General features: G+C 49.6%; 1 long non-coding RNA gene across 2 annotated transcripts; it reads right to left on the bottom strand.

The window, feature by feature from the left end:
* Window positions 1–3,956: 3,956 nt before the first annotated feature.
* On the bottom strand, window positions 3,957–12,527 carry LOC145718721 (uncharacterized). 2 transcript variants are annotated; one of them, XR_014141984.1, is made up of 3 exons: window positions 10,947–12,527; window positions 10,765–10,859; window positions 3,957–10,032 (listed from the first exon to the last, which is right to left on the bottom strand). It is a non-coding gene; the product is annotated as an uncharacterized LOC145718721 (long non-coding RNA). The 2 variants fall into 2 exon arrangements; XR_014141983.1 differs by having other exon boundaries at window positions 10,765–12,527.
* Window positions 12,528–12,535: the final 8 nt, after the last annotated feature.

A 12,535-nucleotide genomic window follows, 5' to 3' on the forward strand; every position in this document is an offset into this window, starting at 1 on the left:
AGGGTTTTCTGCTGACCTAGGAACGCCGCGCTCCATTTCTTAAAACAGTTTTACACTGGCAAAGGCCTGCAAACTGTGAGCCTCCGGGGAAAGATGCCCAGAAAACTAGGGTTTATAAGGTGATGTAACTTCCCCACGGTCACAGCCAAGAAGCTGGAATTTATACCCAGACCCGTCTAGGGCTCTTGCACACCACTCACCAACAATAACTGAACAGCCACACAGGAAAATCAGGGAGAAACTACCACTGCCGTGCATTCTGTAGACGTTCTGACCCCGACATCATCTCTTTAACTAGCAACAGAAATGCGCTAGGCATCCCCCAGCCAGCTGACCACGTCGTGTCAGGTTTGACGGCAAGGACCACCTCTTCTGAGCTCACATCCCTTCTTCTAGTCAAAATGAAGTAACTCCTGAAACTACGGCCATGGGATTAGATTCATAAGCAAGGATGCTAGGATACTGCATACATGGGGTTTCCCAAATACCGGAGGAATCAAAGTTCAGTGGGACCCTTTCCACCGCTTATACCCCCAACATTCTCACTTACTGGAACAAAAGGGTCAAAATGCACAACACCCTGCCCATAAAATGACAGAATTCACCAGATTCAAGGATTCTGGGCAGTATGCTGAAGGTGTAAATGGGGGGGGGTGGTGGAGACAGATGAGAGAAGGGACCCTCAACCAGAGCATCACAGTCATCTGCTCTGCATACTGGGTGTTTGGAAAGAAAAAATACACACACACACGCACGCGCACACACACTTGAAGAGCAGTTTCCACTGCTAAAACCAAGACGGCGACCTTGCCAAAATTAGTAGGAAACACAGTACTGCAGAGAATGCCCACTTGTTTGTTAACTCTTTAAACGAAATATAAACAAGCTGTGGATGTCTGCCAGTTAGAAAGAGATCTTTTCGTTCTGCTCTTCTGCCCTTTCTGTATAAGCTCTTGTCCTCTCCCTCCTCGTTCTCCTCTCTTGGTGTGCAGGTTAGGGGAACAAACCACAGGACCTGCCTCCATCATTAAAGCAGACCGCAGCCCAGAGCTGGGAACACTGACCGGGAACCTTCCAGAAAGCTTTCCTGGAAGCCCCTCCCCAGGGAGCATCGCTGCCAGCAGCACCACGCTCGGGCTCCAGGGCCCACACTCGGCCCCGAAAGCGATGGCAAAAACATGTCCAGCGCCTTCTGAGGGCCTTTGCCAAGTTCTACAGGAAACCAAACGAAAAATAAAGCGAAGGAGTATAACCGTTCATCTCAAAAACCACGCGCTTCTCATCTTCCCAGGGCTATTTGGCTCCCAGGGCCCCAACCCCATTCCGCCTCCCCGCCGAGCACCACCCTCCACTAGAGCACCATCTCAGGAGCATCACACTTCCTGCATTAGAGACCAGGGGACCCCCAGCTGGTAACCCCACGACCCAGCCAGCATTCTCACTGGGCCCCAGCTTCTGACCCGAGAGACGCCCCACAAGAAGGTGGGGGACGGACATGCTAAAGCAGCTCATCCGAGGGGGGGCCCCACCCCCATTATGGACTCAACAGCGAATCTCTCAATGTTACAACCGTGGCCCCCACAAAAGGCACCAGAGACCGGGGTCTTACGTGAGAAGCCAGCAACCTCTGAAACCCCTCACCAAGGACGCCAATGTCAGAGCCTCTCAGCCTCCCCCCGTCCCTCTCTCCTTCCAGTGGCCACCACAGCTGCAGCCAGAGGAACACACGCCTTTGAGCAGAATCGCCGAATTCCATAAATGCCGCCCTTTCTTCTCCTCCCCCTCCGAGAGCAGGGGGTGTCCCACAATGGACAGAATATTTCATTCACGCTCTGTCTGAAGAGCAATTTTTTCCACAGGGAAGCAACGAAGTGGTTAAAATTCTCAACCCGACGAGGGGGCCTGTTCAGGGCAATCTGAAATCACAAATGACAAAGCTGGGGTCTGTCTCATATAGGTTCGGAGTCACAAAATCAGCAAGCTCAGAAATGTAACTCTTCCTTCACCGGCATCACTGTTCCTGGCATCACCCGCTTACACTGTAGGGCACGTGTGTGATCACTACAAACTGGAATCGATACACACGCAAAGTGCAACATCATGGTGGCCGTTTACATGACGGCTGCCACATAATCTAAATCACCTGCAAACTGTAAATGTCTGATTCCTCCCACACTCTTTTCTAGCAATCTACAAAGAACGGCACAGACCTAGGGCCTCATGCCCTGGGAGCAAGCTAGCTCTGGCCGAGACCTGAAACTATGTTTCCTGCAAAGAATGCTTGTGGTTCTCCTTTTAATTAAAAATAAATAAATAAATAAATTTAACTTAATTTAAGAAAGGTTTATTTTCCTTTGCTTACCCTCAGAATTTAAAAAAGTCTTTCAGAAGCCTTAGGGTGCTTCGGTGAAGCTGAGGGTAAGCAAGGAAATATTCCGCTCATACTTGGGCAGGAGCTTGGAAAGTGGACATCGTGGCAGAGGCACCAGCTCTAACCAGCCACGAGGCTGACAGAACTCGGGGAAACCTCGCCCGCACGTTGGTCAGCTCACCTGTCATCGTGTGCCCTCAGCCCCACCAGCTCTGCTCCCTGCCCGAGTCACAGACACAGCTCCAAGAATTCCCTCGCTCCCAGACACTCGAAGAGACAAGGAGACGGCATAGGAGGGCACGAGGGAGAGACACAAGGACACAGAGGAGAAGAGGGGTTGCTGGCTCCACAGAGAGGGTCCCTCCCTAACCTGCAGGAATCCACAGTGCATTCACAGTTGCTGGTTTTCCACACTCGGCAAACAAGCAGGCATCTCTGCAGGACCAGGCTTCCCATTCTCTGTAGTTCCACCTCAAGACCAAAACGAGAAGGGCCCCGAGATGGTCGGTGGTTTTAAGAACAAGAGTAAGAGATGGGGCGCCTAGGTGGCTCTCTTCGGCTCAGGTCGTAGTCCCAGGGTCCTGGGATCGAGCCCCGCATCGGGCTCCCTGCTCCGCGGGAAGCCTGCTTCTCCCTCTCCCACTCCCCCTGCTTGTGTTCCCGCTCTCGCTGCGTCTCTGTCAAATAAATAAATAAAATCTTAAAAAAAAAAAGAACAAGAGTAAGGGACTTTCTAAGCTTCGGAAGTCTATGAATCTGACTTCCTCCAAAGGTTACAGAGCAATCACAAGTCAGTGCTTTTAAGGAGAAAGCAGTCTCTGGTTTTGCCCGCAGCCCTCCCTGGAGAGAAGTGAGCGTCTTGGGGAAGCTTCCACGGGGGTCAGCACGGAGGCCAAGAGGCCCTTCCCTTCGTCTGGGGGGGTGCGGAGGCGGGGTGAGGTCAGCGGGGACAGAACGGCTGTTACCGCCCAGAGCCCAGAGCCACAGGTCCCCTGACGCTGCTATCTTGTCGCCCCCGGGGCCAGGAGCCAGGAGCCACCGGCGGGTTATCAAGCGGTGCCATTCACTGCTGGGGGGTGGAGGGGGAGTGCTCCACAGAGGACACGTCCAACACGCAGGGAGGACACAAAGCAGCCACGTGTCACCATAGGACCACATCGTGAAATAATCCCAGGTCATCGGCCTCTCTTAAAAGAACCACACTGCCCTCCTAAAAACTGCTTAATTTCGCCAGACACCTGCTCTCAGAATTCAGGTTCCCTTTTTACCAGAGTTTTTGAGGCCCCTCTGACGATCTGAGTGTGAGGGTTCTATTGAAGCATTTACTAGGGATTGCAATCACAAATACAGCCTAACTCTGCAGGCCGTGTTTCTGTCCTGTCTGTCTGGCCCGCGGGAGCGCCCTTTGCGGGTGGTCAAGGACAAACGGCATTAAAGCCTATTATTCCGCTTTCTATGTAAGAAGGCTTAATGTGTCAGCTGCATTTTAATCTAAGGATTATGCGCTTACGCTCAGAAAATTCCTTTTAGAAACATCAATAAAGATCTTTTTTTTTTTAAGGATTCTTATTTTTTGTCTCAAAGCCTATTTATTTATAAATTGACTGGTACTTTATATCTGAGATGAAAGCCTTTCACTAAGAGAGGAGGCAGCTACTGCAGAGTTACCAGGAAAGCCGGGGTCTCTGCTGAGACCATCTAAATATACATCACGCCTTAAAAATAAGAGAACGCCAGGGAAGGCTCGCCGCTCCCGGCTGGTGAGCAAACACCAACCCTACCAGCCCTGCCCTGGAGTTCGGTAAGACTCCACACTGACTTCCTGTTAAAGACAGAGAAATGAACACACAGTCCGTCTGCCTCCTAAAACCCCCAAACAAGAACAATTAATGCTTTTAAAAGCATAAAGCCACAGGGACAGAGACAACAGGAGAGGTTAAAAGTTTAGACCGTTCAGAGCTAGAAGGCAAATAGATGTTGGCAACAGACTTGGCAGACACAAGAGCCCAAATCTTCCCACTGGGGAAGCCTCGTTCTCAAGCATGAGCAGACATTCAAGGATCACCAGGCACACAGAGCAAGTATCTAACATGAAAGCCAGAAATGGGAGGGGCAAGAAAGCAACATAACAGAAATTAAATTATGCAAGGGGGAAAAGAGAAAAAGCTTCAAAAAGAAGGAAAAACCATAGGATTAATCCCCTCAGAGAACTAAGATAAAATACTCTGTCCTGAAATCACAAGATTCTGCAAAACAGAAGCATCCAGAGAACAGCCACCAGGAGAAACAGAGTGGTCAGAAAATAAAACCAGAAAACATGAAAATGTTAACAGAAGATGAGAAAGTGAAGTTGAGAAAATAACTCCGTGAAAAAAATGGGAGCAAAACCAAGGTAGCTGCAGGACCCGTGAGCCCGCGTTGACGGGAACATCGGAGGGAAAGAACAGAGAAGACGAGGGGAGATCATTAATGACTTGGAGAGAATTTCTAAAAACAAAGGACGTGAGTTTCCAGCCTGAAGGTGCCCATGGGGATCTCAGCACAATAAATGAAAAGAGGCCCTCCCCACCAAGGAATGTTCTCAGGACATTTCAGAACACTGAAGATAAAGAGAAGAACGAAGAGTCCGAGAGAAAAGAAAAAGTCAGCCCGACAAGGGGCCGGGCATCAGAAGGTTTGAGGCTTCTCTCCATCTGCACCGGAAGCCAGAGGACAAGGAGCCAGCCCTCCCCGCTCTGGGGTTCGCAGACGTCCAAGTGGGACTTCCACACCCAGCCAGACTGTCAACTAAATACGAACGTGACAGTCTCAGACTCAAAACGACTCCAAAGTCTTACCTGCCACGTGTAATTTGTTAGGAAGGTTCCAGAAGATGTGGTCCGCCACAACAAGGGAGTAAATGGAGAAAGGAGAGAACATGAAGTGAGGGAAACAGAGAAGCCAGTCCAGGAGGAGGATCCAAGAAACCCCGGAGCGGTGTTGAAGGAAGAGCCCGTGTGGAGCTGTGGTGCCCGGCAGGCCTGAAGGGGCAGCTGTCTGGATCTCACTGGGCAGGAGCCTCCAGCACTGACTCTGTCCACAAGATAAAACTGAAATACCTCAAGTCTTAAGATATGGGGAGCAGATTCACATTCACAAATTAGTGATCAGTACACACATTTTTTAAAACAAGACAATTTATATGAGGGCGCCTGGGTGGCTCCATCAGTTGAGCATCCAACTCTTGGTTTCGGCTCAAGTCATGATCTCAGGGTCATGAGACTGAGCCCCGCGCTGGGCTCCATGCTCATGGACAGTCTGCTTGAGATTTTCTCCCTCCTTCTGCCCCTCCCCCTGCTCTCTCTCTCCCTCTCTAAAATTAAAAAAAAAAAAAAATTTAATTTAAAAACACAAGACAGTGATTAAATCCAAGAAAAAAATCTATGTGCAGGAAAGTTCAAGTAATCCATGTATACTATACAGTAGCCTCGCCTCACCTGCGGGGGACGCGTTCCAAGACCCCCGCAGGTGCCTGAAAGCTCAGACGGCACCGAACCCTAGACACCCCATGTGTTCTCCCACACACACACACCTAGGATAAGGTGTAATTTCTAAATCAGGCACAGTGAGAGATTAACAACAAGAACTCATGCTAAAATGGAACAATTATAACAACAGACTGTAATGAAAGTTAAGTGAGTGTGCTTTCTCTCTCTTTCTCTCAAAATACCTTGCTGTGCCGCACCCAGATTTCTGGTGATGGTGCGAGATGGTAAAATGCCCGCGGGATGAGATGAAGTGAGGGGGTGATGCAGGTGCTGTGGCCAGGCGTTAGGTGACGACTGACCCTGACCTCTCAGAGGAGGAGCATCTGCTTCTGGACCATGGCTGACCACAGATACAGGGGCCTACCGTGAGCGCATCCGCGACTCCTGCCCACGTGGCAGAAGATAAACAAACACCAAACAAGAGAGGGGGTGGGGGGGAGAGCATCAGCATAAAGGGGACACGAGCTGCCGTGGGACTACATAACCCTTTAAGAACCAAGCTGGTGCAATTTCAGTAAAAACCAACACGAACCCAAAAAAGAGAGGAGTGGTCTAGCGTGCACTTACTATGTCAACCTTGTACCACCGGCTGACTTACAAAATACCTTCCCATGTGTCTAATCCCTTTTACCAAACTCCACAAGTCAGGCTGAAGGGAGTCAAGTAACTTGACCAAAGTGACACAGAGGGACGAGGTGGCAGAGACGGGCGCAGAAAGGACGCACGCACAGGTGTGTTCACAGTTTATGGTTCAGCTGCTGTGAATGGCATGGGTGAGGATCTAGAGGGGGATGAGCTGGTCAGATTTTGGACCTCAGTGGCTCTCAAACTTGACTGTGCCCAAGAATCGTCCGGTGCTCCATTTACATGAGGTGTCCTGAGTAGTCGAAGTCACAGAAGAAGTAGGATGGTGTCACCAGGGGCGAGGGGAGGAGGGTGGATGGGTTCAGTTTCAGCTCTGCAAGATGAAGCCTTCTGGGGATCTGTCTCATGACAAAGTGAGTAAACTTAACATTACTGAACTGTATGCTCCAAAGTGGTCAAGAGAATAACTTTGATGTTATATGTCTGATTCAATTAAAACAGAAGCAGCATCAGGGCGCCTGGGTGGCTCAGTTGTTAAGCGTCTGCCTTTGGCTCGGGTCGTGATCCCAGGGTTCTGGGATTGATCCCCGCATCGGGCTCCCTGCTCAGCGGGAAGCCTGCTTCTACCTCTCACACTCCCCCTGCTTGTGTTCCCTCTCTTGCTGTCTCTCTCTCTGTCAAACAAATAAATAAAATCTTTTAAAAAGATTTTTAAAAAGTAAAATAAAATAAAATAAAAATAAATAAAACAGAAACAGCATCACCTGGAAGGCTCATTAAAACACGGTTCGCTAGACCTCACCCGCAGGACCCTGATCCAGTAGGTTTGCCTGGGACTTAAGAATGTCTACCCCTGGGCGCCTGGGTGGCTCAGTGGATTAAGCTTCTGCCTTCGGCTCAGGTCATGATCCCAGGGTCCTGGGATCGAGCCCCACGTCGGGCTCCCTGCTCAGTGGAGAGTCTGCTTGTCCCTCTGCCTCTGCCCCTACCCCCCTACTCATGCTCTCTCTCTCAAATAAATAAATAAAATTAAAAAAAAAAAAAAAAGAATGTCTACCCTGACATGTGACTAGGCCACACTGATGTCCCTATTCTGGGAACCAATTTTAAGAACCACTGTTCTGCTTCAAGGGTTCTAAAACCCTAGCCGGAGAAAATAAGAACACAGGAGGAGAAGGCTGGGGGAGGTTATGGACCTGGACATGGCACACTTTGAAAGTCCTCAGGAGACTCCGTCCCCCAAGCAGCTGGAGCGCCGCTGGCTGGCCCGGCCCCTACCCGCGGTGGTAGACTGTGTGTGAGTGGTACAAGCAAGCCTGTGGTCACTCCACCACGCACGGGCTCGGCCACAGTGGGGTCATGGCATTGTTGAGAATACTAAGTAGGATAATCATCACAAGAATCTTCCGTTGCTGACATTCAGGAAACAGGGCTGACCAGGATTTCCCACCTATAAAAAGGGGTCAAGTTAAGACAGTGAAGAAACTGGGGTGCCTGGGTGGCTCAGTCATTAAGCGTCTGCCTTCGGCTCAGGTCATGATCCTAGGGTCCTGGGATCGAGCCCCACATCAGGCTCCCTGCTCAGCAGGAAGCCTGCTTCTCCCTCTCCCACTCCCCCTGTTTGTGTTCCTGCTCTCGCTATCTCTCTCTCTCTAATAAATAAAATATTAAAAAAAAAAAAGTGAAGAAACTACTAATATTTAATCCCAGACTACTTAGCACGGCAAAAAGCTCCCAAGGAACTGAGAACAAAGTAAGTAGGATTAAATCTCAGAACCTATTATGATTCCCACAAGCATTTGGCAAACCGAGGGTCGTTTCTACAGAATTAGCAGCTAATCCCTTTATTCTCTGAACAGGGTTGGGTTCTTTGGACTGTAAGTGTCATTGTAAAACCAGGTGTTGGAATCAATACTCAAAACAGCACCTCCTTCATGTAAAGAGACAACAGAAGGCAGCGTGTTCAGACACAGGAGGTAACGGAGGGCTCGAAGCTTTAATTCCCAAAGACATCCACATGGTAAACAACTTCTTGTCAACAGAAACCCGAACTGAAGACAAAGGCACAGTTCAGACAGATCTGTTCATTCAAGAAATATCTGAGCGCCTCCCACACACCGGGCGGCGAGCAGCAGGGTGAGCACAGGCCAAGGCCACTGCGGGGCCAAATGCGTGGGTCTGGCCGCAAAGCCAGCTCTGGAAATTTCGAGCAGCACCGTGTTTCTCCAAAAGCCCCTACAGGGAGCCCCCAAACTGTGGGCCCCACCATGTTTTCCCTTGCGTGGACAGCTGCATCTTTGGGGTGTATTACAGATTACCCACAGCGATACTCCTAAGTTTCCAGTGTCTTGAGTCCACAGTACAAAGAAATCGTTGTCTTTGTCCTCAGAAAGCAGCATGACCCTCCTCAGACGTCTGGGTCATACCGAGGTCTGAGTAGCCAGGGCAAGCCTCCTTCAGGAAGTCAATGTGAATAATTTCTCCACAAGACATTCTCAACACTGTGGGACGATATTCTTAATGAAGAAACTGGTGAGGCAGCATTCTGGGGTGGCCCAAGCCTCTCCCCAACAGAAGCCATGTCTTCACCCCAGGCTGCAGGGTCAAGTCACCTCCCGACCACAGAAATCTTAGCTTCCTCGGAGATCCTAACGCTGGATCTCATTAAACAATCAGCCAACGTTTCTAGGGTGAGTGCCAACCCTGGATATGGCTGACTCTCCCGAGCATGTTGCCCGCCACCGTGGGACACCAGGAGCGTGGATTTCCTCGTCGTGACGCTCCCAAAACATGCCTGGGGGCACTCGGTGTAGGGGAAGCCGAAGACCAAACTGCACGTGAGCACATTAGCAATGCTTCCTGCACACTTAGGTACGTCCAAACAGCAGGCTACTGTTCTGAAACCAAGGGGAATTTCCCTCTCTGCTCCCTGGACTTATTATTACTCCAAACGCCCCCATAATCCTTACAAAGACCAGCATGGGCATAAGAAGTCAGGAGACCTGACAGCAGGTGTCACCCTTACAGGTCACATGACTCTGGACTTCAGTGCCTGACCCGTCACATGAAGACACTCTGCTGGCGGGCCTGTTTTAAAGATTCACAAGTGATAGACTAGCATGTATTAGGCACTGTTCTAAGTGCCCAGCACATATCCATTATTCAGGCCTTCCCAGAGCCCTCGCGGGTGGATACCTTCAACCCCGTGGCCCGGTTCAGGAGACTGGGGCACACAAGAGGTGAAGTAATGTGTCAAAATCGTCTGCGGCTAATAACCGAACCCACGCAACCTGGCCCCAGCATCCAGGTTCTTAATCACTTCTTTATCCCGCCTTCCTGATGCTCCTGTCAGGTCTCACAAGAGAACACACCTAAAAATGCTTTGCAGGGGCACCAGGTGGCTCAGTCATTGAGTGTCTGCCTTCCGCTCAGGTCATGATCCCAGGGTCCTGGGATGGAGCTCCGCATCGGGCTCCCTGCTCAGAGGGAGGCCTGCTTCTCCCTCTCCCACTGCCCCTGCTTGTGTTCCTTCTCTCGCTGTGTCTCTCTCTGTCAAATAAATAAATAAAATCTTTTAAAAAAATAATTTGCAAACATAAAAAGATGCATTTATTACTATTATTATTATTACTATGCCAGCACCCACCGACCCTGTGGGAAACCAGGCCGATTTCTGGAGGGTAGCATCCCGCACTGCCCTGACTCAGGGCTTCATCCTCAGCTGAACCAACACGCTGACCTCGGGCTCTCAGCACAAAGTGCACAACCCCGTCAGGACAGGCCCTTGGCCCAGTCCCGGAGGATCCCTGAACAGTGTGGACCTGAAGCTGCCGGGGAGCCACCGTCTGCAACCCGAGAAGGCACCCACCGAGGACCCTATGACATCACGTAGCTCCTGTGACAAGCCCTTCCTGAAGTGAGATCTGCCGCCGGCTATCAGCTAGCTACCTGAGTCAACAATGCTTCTTTCACTGACAGACACTTTGATTGGTTTTCCATCACTTGCAACCAAGAGAATCATGCTGATACTCTCTAAACCACAACTCGCTCTACCACGTGGTCCTCGTGTGCACATTAGTACTAACCCCTCTCCAGACGCAAAACCAGAGCCTGAGGAAGTCAACCTTAATGAGCTGGCCTTGACAAATTAAACGCCCCTAAGGCTGGAGTTCTGGGCGAAAGGGCTCCCTCTTAGAAGGATAGAAGATCCAGTTTTTCTAATGCCACAGATCAGGTGCTTTGGCCTCTCCTCAAATTTGTTTCAGAACACCTTCTTCTTACCCAAAGCAGTGAAGCCTACGGTTTCCAGTTTCGTAAGGAAAACAATGGTCGGTCTTCTCAACTCTCCTTTTTCATTTATCCCTCATTCTGCACCACTATAAAAAATTACTCAAATGAAGACCAGGATTGAATCTGTAAAAACATTTTAAACACAAAAATGGAAAGTGAGAATGAATACGTACCATTTCTTCCTCATAAAGAGGAGCTACACCTCCACTTTATGAATTATGGCAATAAGACAAACCAGTGCGGAGTCTGGCCCCCATTCGCGAAACTATTTCCCACCAGCTGATGTTCGTCTCTGTAGTTCCTGCAGACGGCCGCTGCCCTGAGGCTCTCGTTTCAGGGGAAAGTGCCGTCACCAGATCACGGACCCAGAAGGTGACAAGGAGCAACCTGCCTGATGTCAGATGGCCCCTAAGGCAAGAAGTACACACTGCCAGGATTTCATGCGTTTTCCCATCCTTACATTATTACACGCAGCTAACCAACTGTAACTACAACATCCAGATTAATGTTCGACCTCACTTCACTTTCCTAAAGGATGTCTCGGCTGGAACGAGGCAATGCAGCCGCAACGGCTTATGAGGGTTTGCCCTGAGATGAGTCAAGGGCGTTTCCCTTCTGTCTGTTGGAGGACAGTCTGGGGTGATGACGGCGCAGTGACTCACACCCATAAAACATCTACGAGCATACATGAAAATGCTAACGGGGTTAAAACAATAAGTTTCACCTGTCTCTGTTCATGACAATACCCTAGTCTATGGCCTCCCATTAGGAAAAAAACAAACTTTTACAACCTCACGTGAGCAAACAGATAAGCATGCCAGCGGGGATGGATGAATTCGTTATACCACATTCCAAACTTTATTACCTTGTATGCTGTTTTTTCTGTTGAGTTTTAGGATTTATTATTCAAGTAGCCTGAGATGGGTGCTCTGCTTGGCTCACTTTGATGAGCATGTCAAAGCTCCTGGCCCAATCCAGATACACGACCTTACACAGCCTTACATGGTCTGCTGTCACCACATGGAAACAAACAGGACTTTCAGACACACTTAGAGACACGGCCATATCTAAATAGATCATACCACATTTGCCGTACAACTGAAGTAACCATTATGTTATGGCAAGCGCTTATCAAATTTATAAAATTGGGCGCCTGGGTGGCTCAGTTGGTTAAGCGACTGCCTTCGGCTCAGGTCATGATCCTGGAGTCCCGGGATCGAGTCCCGCATTGGGCTCCCTGCTCGGCAGGGAGTCTGCTTCTCCTTCTCCCCCCTCATGCTCTCTCTCTCTCTCATTCTCTCTCTCAAATAAATAAATAAAATCTTTAAAAAAAAAATTATAAAATTAAGAAACATAACCAATATACACTCACTTAAAACTGAAGATGCGGTCATTCCGTTTCCATTTCATGCTTCTGCTCTGATGCATAGAAAGCACAGTCCTGGGGCGGAGCTTCCAGCTCACAGAAGCCCCTCGTAAGTTCCACAAGGGCAGGAGCCTACGCGACTATTGCCAGCTCATTACCCCTGACACAGGGTAGCTTCTCAGTAAATATTTGTTGGATAAATAAATGAAAAAATAAAAGCATTCACAGTAAAATTAATGGGCTCAGACTATTTCAAAACTACAGAGGTTATGACCACTGTGCCCTCGCTTTTATGAAGTAAAGCGCCGACGGCAAACATGCCAGGTCTTGCAGGCCATCAATCCCCGCCGGAGCTACGGACCCTGGTCTCCTTCACAACCGTTCGATTCTGCTGTC

This window comes from Leptonychotes weddellii, unplaced genomic scaffold (genome assembly GCF_054177405.1).
Source record: "Leptonychotes weddellii isolate Sample4059 unplaced genomic scaffold, ASM5417740v2 HiC_scaffold_2062, whole genome shotgun sequence".
In the NCBI taxonomy this organism is placed as follows: Eukaryota; Metazoa; Chordata; class Mammalia; order Carnivora; family Phocidae; genus Leptonychotes; species Leptonychotes weddellii.